Source organism: Pteropus medius, unplaced genomic scaffold (assembly GCF_902729225.1).
Source record: "Pteropus medius unplaced genomic scaffold, Ma_sr-lr_union100, whole genome shotgun sequence".
Taxonomy (NCBI): Eukaryota; Metazoa; Chordata; class Mammalia; order Chiroptera; family Pteropodidae; genus Pteropus; species Pteropus medius.
Window position 1 is genome coordinate 1,336,128 of NW_024352786.1, and position 23,663 is coordinate 1,359,790.

A 23,663-nucleotide genomic window follows, 5' to 3' on the forward strand; every position below is an offset into this window, starting at 1 on the left:
AAAGCAGATCTTCACAGGTGCCTGGGCCCTCTCCTGTTCCCAACACCGAGCACAGGTGCCACTTGCTGATCCAACTCCCTGGCCCCAAGCCCAGGCCGCACCAGAAGCAAAGGAAGGCAGAAGACGCAGGAGAAGGGGCAGCCAAGAACCCCTCCAGAGAAGTGGGAGGCAGGACTCCAAGCCCCCAGTGAATGCCTCATTGTCCCATATGACTTCATTACAAAATATAAATCCAAAGTAAAACTTGTTATAAATGTTGAGATGTGACCACAGAGCACTAAACACTAAGCACATTCTGAGTGCCAGATCATGTGCAATGTCACTGGTTGCTTGCTCATAAAGCTGTCCCTAACTCGGAAAAAAAAAAAAAAGACGCTATTAATATCTCCATTTCACAGATGAGTAAACTGAAGCACAGAGGAGATAATTAACTTCCCCAAAGTCACCCAGTTTATAAGCGGCAGGGTCGGGATTCAAACTCACATGACATCCTGACTGCAGGGTCTATGCCCTTTATATGATACTAAAAGGAAATTTAAAGAAATACATTTTAGTCTCTAATAATTTATCTAGTCTACTATTTCTAAATGACTATATCTAAAAGGTACATATACAATTATAAGTTATAAAATCATGTACAAAAATACTGGAAAAAATTTTAGACTTTATTCATTTATGTAAATGAGACCCAGATATAGAAAGGTAAGTATTTGCTGACTTTCATTTCCAGAAAAGAAGAAGGGGGAAGAGGACTATATTATATGCATTTTCAGTATGAACACGCCTTATATATTGATATCTGCATTTTGAAGACCTGATAAGTCATATTGAATGCCATATATTTACATAAATATCTGGATCCTAAAATTACCATTCTAAGCGTGACTTTAAGATTTTCAAAAACATAGAACTGTCAGTACTTGAACCCCAAACAGTCACATGACATCTCTCTGGCACTTTCACATCTCTTTTCTGTAACCTATCTTCCTTCCTGCCCATTATCTCCTATGACACCAAACACCTGGTATCATCATCCTATCTAATTATAAGAAGTTTTCTCTTAAATTTCTCAATCACTTATTCCAATAAAACGTTCCAATGTCCCAATCTGTTCATGCATTTCAATGACTATTTATTGAACAAATCTGATTTACTCCATAGACTTTAAATCGCATGAGTGTAGATTATCTGATTAAGCTAACACCTTAAGTGATAGATTATGATTTAAATAAGAGCTCTAACACTTAATCCTCCACCTTACATTCACACTATTCTGGGCTTTCCAATGAATGACTCCATCTTGCATCACATCGGCATGTATATATGAAAGGAAGAGGGGAAAAGATAGAGCCTGTCTCTTATGATCCACCTAAGAAAAAGAGAAGTCAATTCCAGTGTTCTTGGTGGGGCTATGGCAAAGGACACAGCCTAGAAAACTATAAAGTACAGGCAGTCACTTTGTTGTTGTAGTCACCCTTTGTCCCTCCCACCTCCAATTCATAATCATTTAACTTAAGTTTTAAGGTAACAGGAATTTTAGAGTTGTATCATACCCATGCCAGTTAAGATTAAAAAAAAAAAAAAAAATCATTCTATCTTTCAAGATATGTATTCAAACTGACCTACTCAGTATGACTCAGTCTTTTCCAACTCCCAGTAGAGTTTGCTCTTCCAGTTACAATTTAGCAACTCGTACTAAAGGTATTGGTTTATGCATCTGTCTGAAACACCAAAACTGTGAGGTCAAGGGCTGAGTTTCCATTATCTCTGCATTCAGCAAGAGAACTCAGCACATATTAAGCACTTAATAAATAATGAAAGAAATAAACATCAGATGTAATTCATAAGTTCATCATTTCAATTTATATATTGGGCCCACACCTATGATCAGCAAATAAATTATAAAAATTCTCTAAGTGGGGAAAAATAGTTTTATTTCCATTTTTAAAAAACTGTCTTGCATTTTAAGTTTTTAAAAAGAATCACTGATTTGATTAATGCGCTATAACTTTCTTCAAACTCCAAAATGTTAATTATTACAATAGCTAATGTTGATAGTTCTTGACAATATTTCTATGAATAAAGATTAAATAAATAATTCATATATTTTTAAAGCATTCCTTCATACCATGAGAAAACTGGAACAGTGTTCACTGACATCATTCTTACAGAAGTAATCAGAGAGAACGCTGTCTATATGGACTTTAAAGATCAGCTTCACTTAGTAAATTTAATAAGATAAATCAAATAAGTATTAATTAACTATTCTCTCAATTACTGACTCTTGCCCTGTGTAAATTTTGCCCCATAGACTATGTTTGTCTACAATTATTTTCACTCAGATACTCAACCAACATTTAATGACCTTAGCTTATTTCTCTCTCTAAACTATAACTTTCTAAAGACAAACCCTTCAACCCTTCATCCAACTAATCTTTGTCTCTTCTATCATGCAAAATGCAGAGCCTTATATGTAATCAATAAGAAATGAACAATTTGAGAATGCACAAATTCTTCCATTCTCCAATACTGTAATATAAAAGCACGAGAAAAAAAATTTAAAGCAGGAGTCCCAGGATCAAGAGGTAACATTGTTCAAGAAAATGTTTTCTTCATTTTTTTTCTTTGAGGAGCCAGAAACTTTAAAATTCCACAAATTTGAAATCACTAAAATGGAAAAGCTTATTCATTGGTACTTCCAATTTTGTTTCTCCTCATCTCCAATTACCCTGCCCCCAAACCCACTATAAATCCATCCTTAGATGTGCTGTCATATAATATCTAAGATTTCTCTTACAACAAGCATCCTAAGACTTTCTCCTTTTTATCACTGATCAAAACATCCATTTCCTCAATGTAGTTTATGTCACTTTTGGAATACTAGAAAATAACTCACATCACACTGTAATATTTAATAACCAACAGACCCAAATACTTGTGTTTATTAACCTATAAATAATTGAGGCAGAATATCTTGTTCTGTTTTAAAAAAAGGGGGGGGGAGGAATGTCAGAAATTTAATTTGATGGAAAAATCAGCATTTACATCTTTTCCAACTTGACACCTCTACTGTCCCTTCTACTTCTCCATCCCTACTCAGTAAACAGTTTTTATTCTTATTTCACCAGAAAGCAGAGGTTCTTTGTCATCACTGTTATTTTTAAAAAGGCAAAAAACATAATGTCTCCATGTTTCATCAGCTGCTTTTAGGTGAAAATTACATTTTTTTCATTTTTTAGTTATTACATTTTTCAGTGTGACATAAATAGCTCACCTCACAATTAATGAAATACAAAGCCCTGCACTGTGAAGGCAACAATGGGGATAGAAAACAAATTAAGACAGTGACATTCTTCTCCAACATTTTATCATATTTTATCACATTTGTCACATTTTAATGACCAATTTTATTTTTAAATTAATAAAAAGCCCATTTTAACATCTTGCTACCAACTCAAAGTAACATTTCTGAAAATATACAAGTAGTCTCTTATTTAAATGTTAACCCTCTTAAGGTAAAAGCGAAATGTTAAACATTTAAATTGAAGATTTACTTATTCCTTCTCTTCTTTTTACATCTTACACTTCTATGTGGTGCTACATGTATTTAAACACATTAGAGGTATACTTAGCTGGCCATTTTGTTTTGTTACTGTAATCACTGTTGGTACTGTACTAAAGTTTCTTTTTTATAAGGAAACAAAATAATCCTCATATCTACTTTACTGTTTACCTTTCTCTTCCCTCTCTCCCTTTTAAAGTAGAATAAATTCTTTTTAACCACTTTCCTCTCTTTGGTCTACGCTATGGTCACCGAATGGTTAAAATAATTGGTGAATTACAAATATGTCTAACAGTTTATATTGTTTTCTTCCCTTGAACTTGGTAGTGCTTTTCCATTCACTGTTCTTGCTATGTCAAGATTTTTATTGAAAACACGCACTACAAATTCTAACAAAGGTACACGTATGGATTCTTAATAGAGATTTGTTACTAGACCTATATGGATACTGTTTTATTCTGCTATCAAACTAGAGTCAGAATCGATAGAGTTAACTTTTTAAAAATCATTTAACGTCAGAAGAGTTTCATATCAACCAGGAAAAAGGATGTTTTCAGGTTACAATATTAAAGTCGGCAATGCACAATCTCAGCTATTGTTCATTCTGGCAAATCACCACTGGCTGGCTGATTTACAACAGGTTGCTGCTCACTATATGATAGCCCATAACTGCTAAAAATTTCAAATGTCCATCTGCTAGAAGTATAACTACATGTGCTATAAAAGTAGAGCAATCGTGATTACTGGTCAGCTCTGAAGGCAAATATTTGGCTAGCAAGGCTGCCATTCACTCGTGTTCATATTCACTAATATCAAATAAACCATATCCACAACAGGAATTTCTGTTTAAATGACCATTAAGAAGTTTAGTGAAGTTAAACTGAGATAGGATGACTGCAGAACTTTAATGACTGAAGGATTCAACAGACCTGTTATGAAACAGCTGCGTGTTGGGAGTGTCTGCAGTGGGATTGTCTGGTCCTGTGAGTAGCATGGTAATCTTAGGGTTGTGTTCTCGTGTAGCAGATTAAGTCATGGAGAGTAAGAGAGACAGGGGGAACAAAGGAAAATTGGCATTTATTGTGCGCTTCATCTGAAATAAAGCACTGAACTAGATACTTTCAAGTATATTAATTTGTTCAGTATTTTCGTTAATGCTACAAAGTACATTTTATCATTGCTAGGTTTTTCACACATGAAGAGGAAGAAGCTGCGAAAAGGTTAATTTTGCCAGGGTTACTCAAGTGGGGAAGGTGGAGGTTTGACTCTAAATACCTCTGATTACAGAATTCATCTTGGCCCTGCAGTGTGACTTTCACTGGTCACTTAATTTTTCTAAGACTCAGTTTCCACATCTTTAAAATGAGCTCTAAAGATGCTTCCACATAATTATTTACTCCCGATTCTTTTAGTTTTGCTGTCTTCTTTTTTAATTAGTTCTTGGTGGGGGGCTGCTTAATAGAGATAAGGCGAGTTAATGTTCCAAAAGGAAAGTCATTAAGAAATGCGCTGGCTAGTTACTTCCACCCCATGTCAGATTTAGAGGCCTCCATCCGCACACAGAAGACACTTTGTGAGCGCTCCAGGATCGGTGACTGAACCCTAAGGGTGGATCACTGGCCATTTTATTTGACATTAGAATTTATTATGAGTTTACTGTGAAGCCCACAAATAGTTATTGTTTGTGGGCTGTGTCTATCTTACCTATATATAGTCTGCAAATCAGAGACTACTGGTTGGGTCTATAAACTGTATCACACAGGGTTGCTCTAATAATTAAATGAATCAATATGTGTAAAATACCTAGAGCAGTATCTGGTATGCAGCACGCTCTATAAAATATTATTTATTTTTATTATGTTGGATAATGTACCTCTTCATCCATGAAACATACAGAACATTCCATAATTCCTAACCGACAATATTAATGGCCATGTAAAGGATTCATGCTTAACCACAAAAATACCTTTTATTTATTTGTTAATTTTTAGTCTAAGAACTTTAACTACTGATTGTGTATTAATTGTATTTATAGTGGCTCCAGGAACATTTTCGACTTTTTTCTATCTATCTTTTATCTATAGAATTCAGAATCAATTATCATTGTTTCCCAAAAGTGACCAGAAATAATTCCTCTTAAAACTGTGTTAACAAATGAAACAGTCTTCAAAAAAAAAATTGTTAATATTACATCCTACTTGTCCAGAGGCAGGAAAGCAAACAAAATTGCCTGCAGACAACTGGTATTCAATAAATATTTGCTGTAAGAACAAACGAATATATAAATGAACAAATATTTTTTTAAAAAAGAAAGCATGATTCCAGTAGTAGTAAACATTCAAAACAACAAAAAGTCATCTAGAAAAACAAAATCCCAACTTCAATCAAGAATACAAAAAAACACTAAATCTTAAATATAAATACTAAATTCTCATAAATTTATTGATTAAAAAAAAAAAAAAACACCGTAAAATATAGCAGCCAAGGAAAACTTCACGAAACTTCACTAAAAAATGTGGACATTGTAGAGGATACATAAGGAACTACTCAAATGGATTATCACTGAAGTGAAGGAATTAGTCTACATCTCCATGGTCAATTTGCCCAGATTTTCTGATGAAGCAATGAACCACCAACAAACAGAAGAAAAAGGGCACTAGACAAGAGGCTGCTGCACTGCCACAAGTGAGTCTTCCTCTCAGACAGGAAGGTAATCATATGTCCCCTCAAATCTGTCACTGTGTCAGACACTGACTTCCCACGTGGAAACACAGTAGATACCACCTAAATGCCTCTGCTTTGATGGGAAAGGTGTGATTTTGACACATAACCATAAGTATCTCTCTCCATGGGGAATTATTCATTCCTTTGAATTTTCTCTTTTATTTACCTGCTGTTGAGCTAAACCATTTGTCTGCCACCATTCATTTCCAGTTCTCTTCCTCCTTCCACTCCCCAAAGAGTCACAGTGAGTTTTCCTTTGATAAAACTCAGAAAGGTGAAAGCCTGGCAATGAAGTCTTCAGTTTCCTTTCTTGAAAGAAATTAAATCTCTGGGAAATTAATCCTTGTTGAGAAGAAAACAAGTGTACTATGGATTCTGGAAACCCAACAAACCACTCTACATCAGGACTTTCAGCCAAGTCTTCATAGTGCTAAAGGAAGCATCTAGTACATGCCCATAATCAGAGATCAGGTTTCTTTTTTGAGTCTTCAGCTGACTCCATCTAGAGAGCAGATTATACCTTTAATCTCTGCTCTGGGTTTCCCCATCTACCAAAAATGGGAACCAGAGGTTTTCTTCAGTTTATATTTAAATACTTTTATTACTCTGCATACTTCCTTCTCTTTACTCTGAAGAAAACAACACTACAAGTTCTTTGCTCCTCTTCTATTATCACTCCACCATACCACATGCCAACTGTTTCCTCTCATGCATCCTTGAAATAAATTCAACTTTGGAAACTACTTAGAACATGGGTCATGAACCCAGCTGTTATGAACTTTACTGCTGAGCATTTTCTCTTTTAGTTCATGGTTTCATTGTCCCTCTCCTACTTGTCAGGTCGGCAATCATTCGTTCAACAAATGTCCACAATGAGCTTGCATGCCATGCTGGCCGAGATCACCAGGAAGATCAGTGAATCCCAGCAACTTTGCCCACTTCCACTCCCATGCCCAGTCCCCAAAGTGTAGGCCTTGACCTCAGAGCTGCCAACTTTGTTATACCAGGCAAGAATTTTCTTTCATGAGAGCTAAAAATGAAATATCTGAGTACTAGCCTGACAAATGGATTCATCCGAGTATATCTGGCATGATATAAAAGTAACTTGGTTAGGATTATAAAGCAACTCCAGACTTATCCATGGTGCTACACCGAAATCATTACGGTCATAACAACTTAAAAATTCTGAAAGGTGTTTTGTATTCCTTGGATCAAAAACCACCACACCAACTGAGAAGACGCTGACTTTTTATAAGGGCAGTAGATCCAGACTGGCAAACTGAAATAAGTATGTGACCCTTCTGGCATATGCAACCTTCTCTCAGGCTGTTGCATTCTGCATCTGCTGCCACTCCATTAGACTCATGGATCCGTGAGGGTCTATGCGAGCCACACGACTTGTTTCCAAAACATATGCTAATAAAATGCTAAGGCAGAGAACTTAAGATACTTCCAGACCACTTTTAATACTTCGTACTCTTTCCTTTCATGGCAGAAACTGCTGCTCTCGGCCCCAGCCTATTTTAGCCAGATGACCAGTTTAGAAAGCATTATTGTAAAATGCAGTTTTACTGAGGCCAGCTTCTCTTAATGACTCATCTTCAGCTGCACAGGCTTCTGAAGACATGCTGCATACCAACAAGAAAGGTGCAAAATTGCTATTTTAATAAAGATCTTGGCATCATGGGGATTCATACTATCTCTTATTTAAATTTTCCCTTAGATAATTCTGAGATGACAAAAAAATGTGATTGGGGGTTATATGTGTATTAGAAATATAATAGTATTACAGTTTTAGAAATGTAATAACTTAAAACTTTCTACAATACTGGCTTCCTTTCTCATCTTATAGAGCACTTCTAATCCAAAAACGAGAATTCAATGTCCAACACAAAATTTAAATGACCTAATAAACCCATTCCTCAAAATAGCATATCTGATTTCCCAGAAAATCTTTTACTTTCCTAGTACTATTGTGGTATATATGGGACTACCTAAGATCTTTTTAGAATAATAAAGGTGTCATCTAAATAATCCTTTATATTAGTACTTTCAAATGTCTTTCATTACTAGAGGAAAGTTCTATTTCAACTATAAGATATGACCCTGATGAACCAAATTATTAACTAAAGAATGAATGTCAGCAGCACACTGTAGCTTTCCAGCTCTCTCTAAAATATAAATCCAAATTTCGTGTCTTTTCCCCTGTAACAACAACCTCTGTTCATCTAAAGTAATTCATTCTATAAACTGCCCTCTGACAATCTTATAATCGTTTTTCAGTTATTATCATCAGGTAAATTATTCTCATAAAAATTTTAATTGCTGTTTCTAATTAACATTGTCACCTACTTTCTGATTATTCCTATCTAGAATAAGCTAGAAGAGAAGTTCCATTAAAGTAAATCATTTAATAACTTTCACTGTTCCAGGGACACATGAGATCTTAAAAAAAAAAAAAAAAAAAGTCAAAGGTATCACTTTCACAGAGAAAGCACAGAGAAAGCCAACAGCAAAGGAACAAATGACTTTTAGCTCATAGGCAAGATAACAACATTATCACTAATTTTACTGAGTATTTACTATAGAGCAGTCTCTAGCTAAACACTTTATATGCATTGTTTTACTTAATTTTCATGAAACTACATGAGGTAGGTACCATTAATATTTCTAGGTTAGAGATAAGGAAGCTTAGGTCTGGCTACCTTAGTTACTTAACCAAGATAAAAACAGCTAAAAAGCATCAAAGTCAAGGCTCTCTTACAGCATACTGGGTAACTCCTTCAAGAATGATAAAAGTCTGATAGCCAGTTTTCAGTCATAGTGAAAGAGTATTATGGAAAATTCCCTAAAAGGGGAAACGATGGACGTTTCTAACTATCCTTGACCACTCCAGAACCAAATTCCTAAATTTGAAGCCATAGTATGACTTTTTTTTCTCTTTAGTATTTATAAACAAGATATTGTGTTTATCTTAAAGTAACATTATCACTCTATAATTTTTATTTGTTCCAGACTTCTCAGAGGCATGTCCCAAACAACAGCATTTCTTCCAAAGTATCTGCAAACATCACACACTGTTTTTAGAACATCATTCTGAAAAAATAATGCACTCTCCTTCATATAGTACAATTCTTTTCACTTTAAAAAAAAACAAAATTTTACTTTCTGCAAAGGTATCAATGATCCCATTGCAAAGCACTGGCCAGAGATTTACATATTAGTTTAGAAATACCTAATTAACTAGTGGCTCCGCAAATTCCCAAATTAATTATAGAATCTTCATGAGTTTTCTCACACATTCTTCTAAAAATCATATTAAAAAATACTTAAACAATAGTGTGCATTGTTAATCCCACAAATAAATTTATCAAAAGGAGAATCAGCACTAATATTTATTCTCCCCAGAAATATGTAAACTAATTTACTCTACTTACATCTTTCAATAGGATTAAAGCATGAAATATCCAGGGATGTTATTAACCTTGCTAAATAATAACCAAAAAAAAAGATTTTCAAATACTTTTATAAAAATTATTCAGCGAGTTAAGTATTGACCATGAGCTAAGGTAGATTATAAAGACTGATTTTTTAATGTAATAACTTTTATATTACATTTTTTTCTTTAGTAGAAAAGGAGGAATTCACCAGTTCCATTCCCATTTTACTAATAATCACTCTACAAATAGGCGATCAAAAGCAACATTATCTACATTTTATAGAAACACTTCAAATGAAGTCAATAAGAAGAGTACACACATATACCTCCAGCCTTCACTCTCATCCAGATCATAAAAATATTTTTAGATTGGTATAATCCTAACTCATAACCCTAAAACATATTCCAATTAAAATTACCCAAAATTAAGAATATACATGAAGTTACAAAAGTTGTTAAAGTCATTAATTTTTATTTAGTTTTTGCTTGAATTTTTCTTTTTTTTAAGATTATATTTTTCAGAGCACTTTTAGGTTCACAGAAAAACTGAGAAGGCACAGAGGTTTCCCATACACCCTGCCTATACACGTGCATGGCCTTCCCCACTGTCGACACCACTCACCAGAGTGTTATACTAGCTAAATGTTTTTTATGCTGAGAAGAGAGTATTTAGTTACCATGAAGGCTTTTTTTTTTTTTTAACTAATGACAAAAGTAGCATTTTATATTTTAAGGGCTAAAAGGAATTTTAGAGATTGTTAATCTGAGCTTCTCATTTTAAAGGAAGAAAAGTGAAGCAAGAGTAGGTAAAAAATTGCTCAAACTCACAAAGTTAGATGGCCCTTAAACATTTGAAACTATGATGCAGATCTCCTGACTCTCACAGATTTAATTTTCCAGGACTACAGCATGCTCCATAACTTTCAACTATACAAAATGCCTTCTAAAAATAATTAGAAAAATGCAAATCAGGTTGATGTTAGCTCTAACCATCCACCTGACCCCTTTACTCCCTAGTTAGTCACCCAGCTACTTACTGAGAAGAAAATGTTCATTAAGCTCTATGCCCATCATTAACCCAGTGGCCCTCATATGTTCTCTTAAGTAGTGGAGGCTTAGGAGAGCCTGAATGGAGAAAGGGATGCTGAAAAGCAAGCAACTGGGGAGAAAAGAGGCTGAGAACGCACTACCGTAATCCACAGCACATATAATGTTAATGCACTCATGACACACAATGCACACACTCAGGTATGTTATGTGTACATATTTCAGAAAATACATTCAAGCTGGAAAGCTATATCACATATTCTTAGGAATATTTTCATTTCCTTCAGCGGTCAATCTTATCATGCAAAATCCTGAAACAAATATGTATTACTAATAGCTACTGCACAATATATAGGCATATGCAATCTTCCATCTATCTCAGAAAATCTTAGACTTATAAATGACTTAACTAGTACCCCTTAACCCTGGCTGAACATTAAATTATCCTAAGAGCTAATACAAAACACTAATGCCTTGACACCATTCCAGATCAATTATATCAGAATTTCTAAGAGTGGAGGCCAAGGCATCAGTGCCATTCTGGTACCTGTTATTCAAAAATACATGTTGCATGTCATTGAATGATTCAGTCAATATCTCCTTCATAGAGGGCAATATGATCAAGCATCAAAAATATATGTTTAAAAAGACAAAATGTATTTCTTACCTTTAAGGAGGGTAGCTTTCTAAAATTCTGGGTTCTTATTTTTCACTGTCAGCTTTACATTTCTATTGTGATGCCACCTGGAGTTTTTTTAGTTTTAGTTCTGTTTTGTTTTTGCCATGATTAATGGCAAAATGCCAACCCTCCCCTCAAATATATATACGTAGGTCAGAGTCCCCATTCACCACTCGAAGCACCTCTACAGAATGACACTGATCCACTAATTAAATCGTCAGTTCCTTGGTTCAAACATGGAAAAATCCATTTAACCACATTATTATCTAACCCACATTAGCTTTATTGTATATCGTGTCCATTAAGGTACCATTCAAGGGTTTTAGGAAAGTGGAACAGAAATCCAAATACACTATGCAAACTATCTTTTCTGATCACTCTTCTCATTTTACCAAATTATTAAGTGAGGTCAGTTGAGTTGAAATAGAAGGCGGTGAAGAGAGTGCTTTGATTAGTGTGACACAACGATTATGAGAAAAAGTCTCTGTCCAAAGCTGTCTTTCCACAAGATTATCTTAATGTACTGATTCTCATACTGATTCACAATTTTGCCCTTACATATAGACTTTGAAACAAGCAAAGCATTTTAATATACATTCACATAAAAATATTTCATTTACATTAAATAAATCAAATAAAGCATATGTCTCTTTTCATATCTTTCTGTCCATATAGTAAGTTCCTGCAGGGGAAGTACTGGTTGTTTCTCTCTCTTTTTATTAAAGACCCAGTGCTTGATTAGTAAATGAGAACGTACTGTAGTTCAAAATTACATTTGAATTTTTGGATTTTTTAAATTTCAGCAGAACTGAGTTTTTTAATCATTAAAATAAAAACTGAAATAACTTCTGATGGATATAAAGGGAAGAAAGAAATTCCTCTTTTCTGGAATGCAGCAAGCAGTTACAGTTTAACACATAGAAAAATACATAATGTACAAATGCCCAGAAAATTCAGTTCACTGTGTTGACCTTTGCCCCTCAGCCTCAGAGTTATTTTAGATCCTAAATGCCTAGTTGCATAGGCCAATGACCCACAATGTCTCACAATGGTTTTGTAATTCAAATAATCATTAAACGAATCATTCATTTAATCACCCAAAAAAGGGAAGCAAACTCAAATACCTACAGGAGCCAGGGGAGGCAAACTAACTGAATGTGTATATGGAGGGAAGAGGGGATAAAAGAGGAGAGGTGGGATGCTGGCGGCACACACTCTTATTACAGGGGGCAGCTATGAAAAGGCAGATTTTATATGAAAACTTTTGGATCCGGAATGTTGGAAACTAATGCAAATTATTTAAATCTCTTTATAGGCCAAATAATTCTCCGTGAGCTGGGAGGCAGCCTTCATCTCTGATCTAGATGACGAAGAGACAATTTTTTGTCCTTAGGAGAGGAACAAAAAATGTACATTACTGGTTTCCATAAGCATTCGCTGAACTTTGTTTTCTTGTAGTCTACAATTTGGCAACCCATATTCGATAACTCACTAGCGTCTGCTTTCTTTATAAGATATTCAAGATACTTCATCCTGAGTTTTTCTAACTTAATTGGCCTAAACCCTTAAGAATGTTCTAACAAATACAGAACACAAGCAAAAAGAAGACTGAATCTTTTTTTTTTTTTTTTTGATGGTGATTCAGGGAATGGATAACTGAACATGAATCACTTGGAAACATGAATAAAACATGAATAAATATAAACAGTTTCTGCTCACTCATGCTTTCCCTCTATCTCAGTCAACATTTTGGGGTAGAAGTTGAATGAAAGGTAAGGAATGGCTAACTTCCAAAGTAAAATGATAAACCAAATAAAAACCACACAAGATTAGCAGCCGATAAACAAATACTGCCTCAAACCAAACATAACCCATGTAACATGATTCCAAAAGAATAAAACTGAACTGACAAACTGCATTCGTCATTTCCTCATAAGATAAAGACAGACCTAATTATGTAATCCAGGTACATAAATCAAGCAAAGTGACACAGATAACTGTCTCTATAGTAATGCAATTTGCATGCTCTACTCAGAAAAAATATATATATTTTTACAAACGTATTTGTGACAACATACTAGAGGGTAAAGGAATTTACACGTTACCTCTTCCTGTACATGAACTACCTTCATATGTACAAAAAGATAGTAGAATCATTTTATTTTTCAGTGTGTTTTCTTTGTTGCCAAGTGCCAATTATAATTCTACACCGTTTTTAAAGCTTCTTACCTTCCCTCATTTACTCTACTTTTCACCAAAACTATGTTTTCTTTCATCAATTCCCATACTCTTATTCCTTTAAACTGTCAAAATATGTAAAACCAAAAAGAAAAATAATAATTACATACAGCCCTTTACCTTTATGATGTATATGTAGCACCAAATGTATAAAAAAGTAAACACAATTATAAAATAAATATACTTTTTCAATGAAGTTATTAAATTCAGATGTGGCCCCAGCTATGTGACAGCTACTAATATTATAAAAATTAGTTGCACTATTATAAATTGAGTGACTAATGTCTCTCCTTTAAAATAATGGTGATAACTTGGTATACACCAATCACCGCTTAAGGACAGAATTAAAACCTGTAACTAAGAATTACCTAATAAAATCTCAGAGAAAAGTCAAGGTTGGGACTAACACAAAACAATGGCTTTACACTGATGACTCAGAGACAGTATGATGAGAAATAGGAATACAGTCCACACTGAAGTCTCCCAAGTGAACCTGAGTTCAACTAGTGAAAAGATTTTAAATTAGGGGTTATTTGTCTCAAACACAAACACATTCACAGAAGAAAGGTAAGAGGACAGTTATTCTGAAAAGACAGAGTAGATAGTCACTGCTGTTGTCCTCTCTCATCTATAGAATCTGACCAACTAACTCTTGTCTTCAAATAAGCCAACTACTGTAAGGACACAAGACACTCACCCACTACATTATCACCCCAGGCTGTCTTTTTCCGACCACTGCTAGAGCTACAGTGTGAAGTTGTATAACAAATATTTTCTTACCTTTCTGCTTCTGCCCTGGGGCTTCATCCGTTACCCAGGAATTAAATAATATGTACGTGTAGATTTCCACACCCTGGTACTGACAGGGAGGATTCTATAAAATGGAATTCATTTGCCTGAATCTTAGAAAAAGACATATCAGTAGATAACTCATATACTGCACAGAATATACATTAGATGTAGGATAAGTTGAATAAAACTCTATTTCTACTAACTCAAAAGGTTTTCCTAACTCAGTGTAATATACAATATGTATGAATTATCCATAAATGTGAATAAAGATTTTTTTTTCAACCCATTTTTTCAGGGCCTAGGAATTGGCAGAACTTGTGTCACATACTTGGGATTATAACCAAGTGCTTATAACCTAGTGGTTAAGACAATCAAATAAACAATTACTTACAGAAACTATGCTATGACGTCTGCTTTTCGTCATCAGCACAAGGTTTAATAATGGAAGCACATGAAGTCTACGGTCTACTGAGACTAGAAGAGGAAGGTGTCAAGGGATTTGAGGAATGGTTTCTAAAGGGGTGACAGCTAATCTGGCACAGGAGTGGAGGGAAGTGTGTTCTAGGCAGATGCAAGCCTGCAGGCCAAGACAGAAGCCACAATGGGCCTGGTGGAGAAGCAAACAGGGACCTAGTAATAAAGGGAGCTTGAACTTTGTCCTTTAAATAAAAGGAAACAATGAAAAGATTTTAGACAAATGAATAATATGCAAGGGTACCACTGCTAACATGCTTCGGCCACTGAATTGCCTCAGAATTGCCTCTACAGTAAATACTGGCCTAACATTTAAATACATAATGACATCTAAAATCAGATTCCAGTTAATCTTTTAAAATTTTACCTCATCTCTTATTAAGTAATTAATTGATTCAATAAATATTTTCTGAAGGTAGAAGTGTGTTTTGAAGAAAAAGAAAAAAATAACTTTGAAAACTGGAGTGGAATGAGCAGTCACTATGAACAAAGATATAGAAACAGGGGTACCAGAAAGCACATGGCATGTTCTGGGGAGACAAATAATTGAGGTTCCTTATAAGTATAGTAGGATTTCAGTCAAAAAAAAAAAAAGCACAAAGAACTACAAGGTAGAAAGGGAAATGAAATGCCTTTAAAATTTAGAAACTAATGGAGGCACAACTAAAGTATTGTAAACTGAAGAGTGACAAGTTGTATGAGAAAACTTACCATGTCTGCAGACAGTGTGTAGAGGAAACCAGAAGTATAGAAGGAAATTTTTAAGGTTTTCAACTTTTTCAGTTTAAATAAATAATTTCCTCTCTTTTACGGATACGTTAAATAGTCTAAAGTCAATATAGAGAAAGAAAAAAATCTATAAGTTCTCATTAACTAGTCTATTTTCAACTAAAGCTGATGGGAAAGGGATATTACTCCTTTTCTGCAAAAATATCTTCACACAGTTAATTATCAGTGGAAGAAGGCAAAACTGTGTTACGTTTTAGTGGTTAACATTCTGTGCAGGTACGTACTGATTTGTGGGCCTTCAGCAAGTGTAGGGAATAATTCTGATCCGTCAGTTCTTACTCTGACTCCACAGTGCTATGGGACCACTAGGCTAAAATCAACTCAAACAGATACAACCATATTCATCCAGAATCGTACCCTAGACATGTTAGTACCACTATAAGCTGCAAGCCAGAGAGAGTAAACAACACAGAGGGTAACACTGCAATCATTTAACTACCTATGAACTAAAGATAATACAATTTCAAATTTATCTCACCTCCATACCTAGACTAACCTAAGAAGAGTCAAATACCATATTATCTTAATAGTATATCAATTACATTAATGTGCTGAGACACATCAGGATTAATATATTAGTCACACATGTAAGTAACATATGCCCAAGACTTTTGTGTATTCAAAATATCTTCCTTAAGCAGCTACGGGAAGAAAGCCAAAGACGTTTTCATGATTGATTTCTATGTCATGTTCATGAACGCGATCTTGGCATCTGATTCTTTTAACTGAATGGCTCATGGGACTTCCTGCTAAATATCTGTCCAAAGTTCATAAACATTATTTGTTCAGCCCAGAAAAAAACTGCTATAAAAATTATAGAGGAGCAGTCACCAAATGTATTTATTATGTCTACTATTACCAAATCAGCCAGCATTTTTCATTCTATTGTTACTTTTTAGTAATCCTATAGCCTGCCTTCTAAAACTTTACCAAGAAGATTGAGCCCAGCTGCTGTGAGATTACATGGCCACCATTCTCATTAACTCGAAATTCCTCTGCTTCCTTAACTCTCTCTCTCTCTTCAGCCCTTTCTCTGAATTTTTAAGCATCCCTTTTCTTTGCTAAGGCGAATCTCACACCCATTTTCTTGAAAATGCCTCTTTGCTAGCCCTCGTCCTTGTTTTATCAATTATGCAGAATAGTTCTCTTACATTTTCAGATTATCCCTGTGGACTGGCTCTTTTCTCTCTTCCTACAAAAGTCTCAGGCCTCCTCTATGCTAAAAAAAAAAAAAAAAAAAAAAAAAGAAAAAAGAAAAAATGAAAAAGAAAATCCTTTCCTTTGATTCTGTTCCCTCTCCACATACCTTTGAGATTGCTTGCTCTGTCCTAAATGCCTTAAAAATGAAGACTGCCTCAGTTTGCTCTAATTCCTCACTTCCTACCCACCACCTCACTCCCTGGTTATGCCATCTCTACCTTGCTTAAATTGTTCTCCCAACTCCTCACATCCTTATTTTTCCACACACCTACTACTCTAATCTGCTGGCAAGTCAGAAACTGGGTCATCTAAAACCCATTCAGTTCTGTCACCTCATGCGTGCAATTTCTGTGGTCTTATATTTAGTTGCTATTTCGACTCTTTGTCTCAGGTATACCTTCTAATTCCAGTATATTGTTGTGGGTACTTTTTACTTGCACCTAAAATATGGTGATACCCTCCCAGCTGGCCTCTCCACCTTTATCCATCCATTGCCTACAACAGGCTATATTAAATCTCTCCAGACATAAACTTGACCATTCCTTACTTACAATTTTGCTCATAACTTACCTTATACCCTGATGGTAGAATAATCTTCCAGAAGCTCAGCAGCAATCATGTCCCTGTCCTGACCTAAATCTTCACTAGCTGTATAGTCACAAGTGACTTCATCTTCTTAGGTTGCTACCCAAGGCTTTGCACAGTAGGGCCCATTCTTTTCAATCTACTAACATATATTCTGGAATTCAAATAAACAATATTAAATTATTATTCCATCCATGAAGGCAGGGATAAAATGCTATTTACTTTGGCCTTCTCTTATCATACACAGAAGTGTAATTTTATACACAAAAAAAGTGTTCAATATAATCATCCGATGGACACCCATGTAATTAATAACAGGATCAAAACAAAAAAAAAGTAATATAAGTCCCATGCAAACACACATACACACACATATATTTTACTGTTATATCCTCAGAACCCAGAAAACTCCCTCGTATTGAGTTGGATTGCTGGAAACATAGGTATACCGTGGTACTTACCCACTTTGTTTTACAGCTGTGAAACAGAGAAAGTATACTGCTGTCATAATTAAGCACTTAAACATGAACATCATGAGGACGATAATACACAAGTATTTGTAAGATAAGAGTCTAAATACAGCAGTATTCCAGAAATGTATTATCAGAAGGGAGGTCCTTACTTAGCCAGCCTCTATAAGCTGGCCATAGGTTTTTCCTGTAATGCATTGTTTCACAAGTGTTCATTTGTCCCATGGTAATTTCTGTGGCAAAGGGTTGGCCGTTGAGGATTTCATCAAATGTCAAGAGGAATTCCTATCAAGGGACCTAAGCACACATAATACATGAGAAAGTAATGAAAATGTACCTTCTGTGCTTCAGGGTATGCTACATGCAATCAAGTTCTTTCAGGAACACTGTGTACAGATAGCAGTTTTCAGGAGGTCAAAATGAAAAAGAAGTTGCTGAGTTTATAGCATTTTTATTAGCTAACATCTGGAACTTTTTAAGTAGCTATAATTTAAAAAGAAGCATCTATGAGATCCATGAAGAACACAGGCCATTTATATATGGGCATAAACATCTCTACATCCAAAAACATTTGAAAAATAAAAACTGTTAGTTGTCAATGTGTCCCTCAATCTACTGCTCTAGCACAAGGCATAGAGGACTGTAACATTAGGTGTTGTATAAGGATGTTCAAACTAATCTACAAGTGAAAATCATTCTAACAACTTTTTGTTAGGCCCCTATATTATATGGACTGCCAAGTTCCTGGCTTCCAAAACAAGCAAGACCTGTGGGCCTATCAACTTCGCTATAAACTTTGCCCATTTTAACCATATCAAGCCACACTTTCCTCTAAAACACATTATTTTGTGGCTAAATTTATGAAATATAATATGCATTATATTATAAAAACCAAACAAAGAAAACAAGAAGTTCTGTACCTGAAAGATATGCAGAAGGGGGTGGTTCGCCTAGGATTAGGGTGGCAGCTAGCTTTAGTCACTAACAAATCTACCTGCCACTTCATGTATGTGCTCTTCAAGGTCCTTCAGACACTGCACATTACACAGACACTATTCTCCAAATTATCAATGCTCCCTACTCCTCAAGTCCTCTGGATTTGTTTTCTAAATCTCGATAATTAAAAAGCAACCTTTCAAGACATGGAAACCACCTAAGTGTCCTTTGATCAATGACTGGATAAAGAAGATGTGGTATATATACACAATGGAATACTATTCAGTCATAAAAAGATGAAATACTGCCATCTGTGACAACATGGATGGATCTTGAGAGCATCATGCTAAGTGAAATGAGTCAGACAGGAAAGCACAAGAACCATATGATTTCACTCATATGTGGGATATAAAACAAAAAGCAACAAACAAAACAAAGAAATTCATTAATACAGACAACAAAATGGTGGTTACCAGAGGGCAGAGGAGCGGGAGGGAAGACAAAAAGGGTAAAGGGGATCAAATATATAGTGACAGAAGGAGACTAGACTTTTTTGGGCAGTGAGCACACAATGGAGTATAAAGACATTGTATTATAAAATCCTATATCTAAAATTTATATAATGTTATTAACCAATATTACCCCAATAAATTTAATTTAAATGATTTTTTTTAATTTTAAAAAGCAGCATTTAGTCAACAACAAACTCATGACAAATATTAACAATTCTTGCATTTACTTACAGCTGGTATAATCAAAATCCATTCAACAATATTTCTCTCATTCGACCAATAAGAATTCATTGGCACCAAGCATGACCGATAAGTGCTAGTTATCTCTTTTCCCATATACACACCAGCAGTTAGAAGTGGAAGCCAATACTTTATGTGTAAATATGATAGTCCCGTTTCACCTTATAATTGGAGAAAGGAGCCATAAATTTAAAAGCCAGTAAGTATTAGCAATTATTTGCTCATGGGTAAGTCAGTGGACCAAGAATAAAGCACAAATAAAAATACCATAAATAAGGACAAAATTTTCTGACTTGTGGCTTAGTTATCTATCATACATACTGCTTTGTAATTCTGGCTTGAAATTGTCCCCTTTCAGGAGGAAGTGGAAAGCTTATCATATCACCTCCCATCTTCAGGTATCTTTTATCTTACTGTTGCTGCATGAGTCAGCACCATTGGAAATGGACAGCTTCCTGCTGTTTATTAAGGGAAAAGTCTTCTCTCCATGGAATGACACAATGTAGCCAAATCACAAACAAAGGTAAAAGATATGTCCAAAACTGTGGTGGGAAAATTCAACACACACACATACACACACACACACACACACACACACTACAAATAACAAAAATGTTATTGCTAAACCAAGTCTATGTTGCTCATCGATAAAATTTATCTTTTAAAACAAAATTTAAAATACGCTATTATCTTAGTCATTCCTAATAATAGTAATAATAATAATGTAATGATTATTCATTCGCTTAAGAGTTAGCAATAATGTTATTTTCTTTATTAGCAGTTAGGCCTAATTTGCTTCAAAAAGACTTCCCTGACACCCCACTCCCCACACTTGCAGGTTAGGTATCTTGACACTTGCTTGCAGGTACTTCACTCACCATCCTTAGTTGATAACACAATGCTGTTTTTAGAGTTGTCTCCTCTACCATGGGCTTCTGGTTCTATCATTCTAGTTATAACATTTAATACTACACATCATTTAGTGAATGCTTTGAATGTACTTGGCCTGTGATATTCATTACCTCATTTAATACCAGAACTAGCTTATGAAGTATTATTAGTTCTATTTTATATTTGAAGACATTTATCTAGAAATATAGATAATTATAAGAATTATAACTAAGTTACCAGTCACAATTTAAACCAGTTCTGTTAAGTACCAAAGCCTAGGTATCTTCCAGAGATGGAATGCCTCATCCAATAATATACAAGAAGTATAAGATAATATGTAGGACAATATGGCAACCATCTCAAGATTCATTTATCTATTCAATTCAAGCATATCCAAGAAAAATGTTTTTGACATTAGGAACCATTAGCATACTTGCCTTTAGTACTGATACTTTCTTTACACTTGGGAAGGCAATAGCCCAAAGATTATATAGTTCAACAACCTAGATTCCAATCCCAGTTCCCCCATTACTTCTCTATGCCTCTGTTTCCTCATCTGCACAATGTGGATAACAACACTATCTACCTCCAGACTAAATGAGTTGATATTTATAAAGTACTTGAAACAGTACCTGGCAGAGTAAGGACTAGGTAAATGTTTGATAAACAAAAACACCCTTCAAGGGGAGATTGTATCAGAGCTGCTTAATGGCAAACTCTATTGACAGCACAACATGTACTTTATTTATGGAGAAACATCTTGTAACCCAAATACTTTTAAACATTGCCTTAGGGCAAGGAAGCTAGTTGAGAGGGTGAACAATGAGCAACTGTTTCCAGGTAGGAATAAAAAGTGAACAGTTGGGAAGAGAGAAACTAAAATGGCTTGAAAACATTTTCCAGGTTGATTTCAGATCATTCAAATCAGTATTAGACCTTAAGATTACCCCTAGATCAAAGTAGTGGATTTTGACTATGATCCTTCAATTGGTGACTTAAATAACAGATGTAAGCATGTTATATATTACTTGATATTTTGAAAATACAAACTGGTTATGTGTTACTTTCTAAAGAAAGATTATTTTTTGTAACTTCCCAACACCTACGTATGGGTTTTTATACTTAGTTTAAAGAACTGATGAATATAATTTCTTTATGATTCTATTTTAATAAAGAAAAATAATAATTAAAGCTACTTATTTTATTAAGACGTCACATTTATGAAACTGAATCCCAAGTCTAAGCAGTTTTATTTCCCCTCTTCTTGAAAATAAGCTTCAATATATAACAAACCTCTAGGATCAATATGAATGAAGGAATGGAACCTAAGAATTCCTTCAGAAAAATTGCTAAAGGTTCTATGACCTCTACAAGAATGATAATACCTTTCAACACTGAAAATTTTAAAAAAAGAAAGAAGTATGAAAACATTATTACAAAAAGGCAATAGAAAGTTGGCTATTATCACTTAAATTTTTAAAAATTTGAGGAAATAAATTAGATGCCTGAAAAAAAGCTTTACATAAAGAAACATCAGAATAACTCTTTACAGAGTAGATAAAAGGAGAATATTATAGATGAGAAAATGTACTTAAGTTTCAGTCTGTTTTGGCAGTCTTTACTCAATTATTATCAAAGGATGCCCTACCTATTATTTTGCTACAACTTCCAAAATCTTCAATTATTTTATTTCAACTAATCAGACTGGAGATCTATTGAATTATTTAGTAATTTAGGGCATAATTTATTCAACATTACTTTCTGATTTCCCAATTTCTTCTAATAAATGATATCTTTCCAGAGTTCACAAATATGCCCTCTTTCTGAAGTTAATCTTTTCTTCCATTTACTATATTATGGAATGAAAGTTATGGATTATATAAAAAGGATATTTGGTGCAATTTCTACATTAGTAAAATCTTTGAGTTTTTCTGCCTTTAAAGAAATCCCTCCTATTCACGAATCTAGTCTATATAATTCATTTAATGTTTCACTTCATAAAAGACTTCCATCAAGCTAAATTGAAGTTTCATTTAGATTATTAAAGATCTAACAGGTGATTTATTTTATTCTAAGCCATTCTGAGCAATAAGACAATTTCTATCAGATAAGATGTATGAACAATAGCATTTAAACCTTTTAAAAATCAATCATTAAAATCTAATTTTTATCGTCTTAATCACAAGATGTTCATAAGTTCAAAAATAAAACAATAGTTTTCAATGATTGGGCTCCAAAAGTTAATTACTTAACATGGCTTGCAGGCCTTTCATCTGCCCCAAATTCCTCATTAGCTTCATTTTTTTCTTCATAGCCCTCTAACTTAACAGTATATATTCTAGCCAGCCACAATGAACATCTTCTTATTCTTCAAACTCTCCTCAGCCTTGACTCCAAGCTTTTCAATAGGCTATTCCTTTACCTGCACACCCTCCTCTCTTAGCATCTCATGTGGTTACATGCCACCTGTCCCTCAGATCCCATTCAGTTGTCACTTCTAGTAGGACACCTTCTCTGACTCCTCAGGGCTTCAGGTACTCATCCAGCCTCTGCTCCTACAGTATCTTGTTCTTTTTTGTAACAGCCTATAGAAAGTTATACCTTCCTTCATGTCAAATCCTGCAGAGACAGGCTGACAACCTTTCACCAGCCACATTTCTATAGACCACTTCAATGAAGACATAAGGCTGAAAAACAATTTACTTCTACGTAAGAGAAATCATTACAAAGCTATTTCTTAAATTATTTCCAAATACAATAGCAACTGAGAGGCTTATTGAGAAAAACAGCAATACAACTTCAGCATAGTTGTATTTTATTACTATCGGTGAAAGCAAAAAAAAAAAATGTCATTCCAAAATTTACTCAGGACTTGAGAAGTTAGAGGGTTTTTTTTGACCAAAGACCCAAAATAATATAATATCATGCAAATGATAGTACACTTATCTTTTTTTTAATTGCCTTTCAACCTTCATTGCTGGAAGCTTGTTATATACAGAGATCACATTTACATCTTATCAAGGTTTTATAACAAGAGTATGGACACCTGACCACATTAAACAATGAACAAAACAAAAAATATCTC

At 34.5% G+C, this 23,663-nt stretch overlaps 1 protein-coding gene and 1 long non-coding RNA gene across 3 annotated transcripts in view; both read right to left on the reverse strand.

The window, feature by feature from the left end:
* The window catches only part of PPP3CA (protein phosphatase 3 catalytic subunit alpha), a 279,943-nt gene that overhangs the window by 196,165 nt on the left and 60,115 nt on the right, over window positions 1-23,663 (reverse strand). The window lies entirely within an intron of this gene.
* LOC120591100 (uncharacterized) overlaps window positions 10,412-23,663 on the reverse strand; it is a 34,965-nt gene continuing 21,713 nt past the window's right edge. Inside the window, exons 3-5 of the long non-coding RNA XR_005649829.1 lie at window positions 17,515-17,683; window positions 14,470-16,963; window positions 10,412-13,754 (exon numbers count right to left, since the gene is read on the reverse strand). This is a non-coding gene — a long non-coding RNA (uncharacterized LOC120591100). The remainder of the gene's footprint in view (window positions 13,755-14,469; window positions 16,964-17,514; window positions 17,684-23,663) is intronic.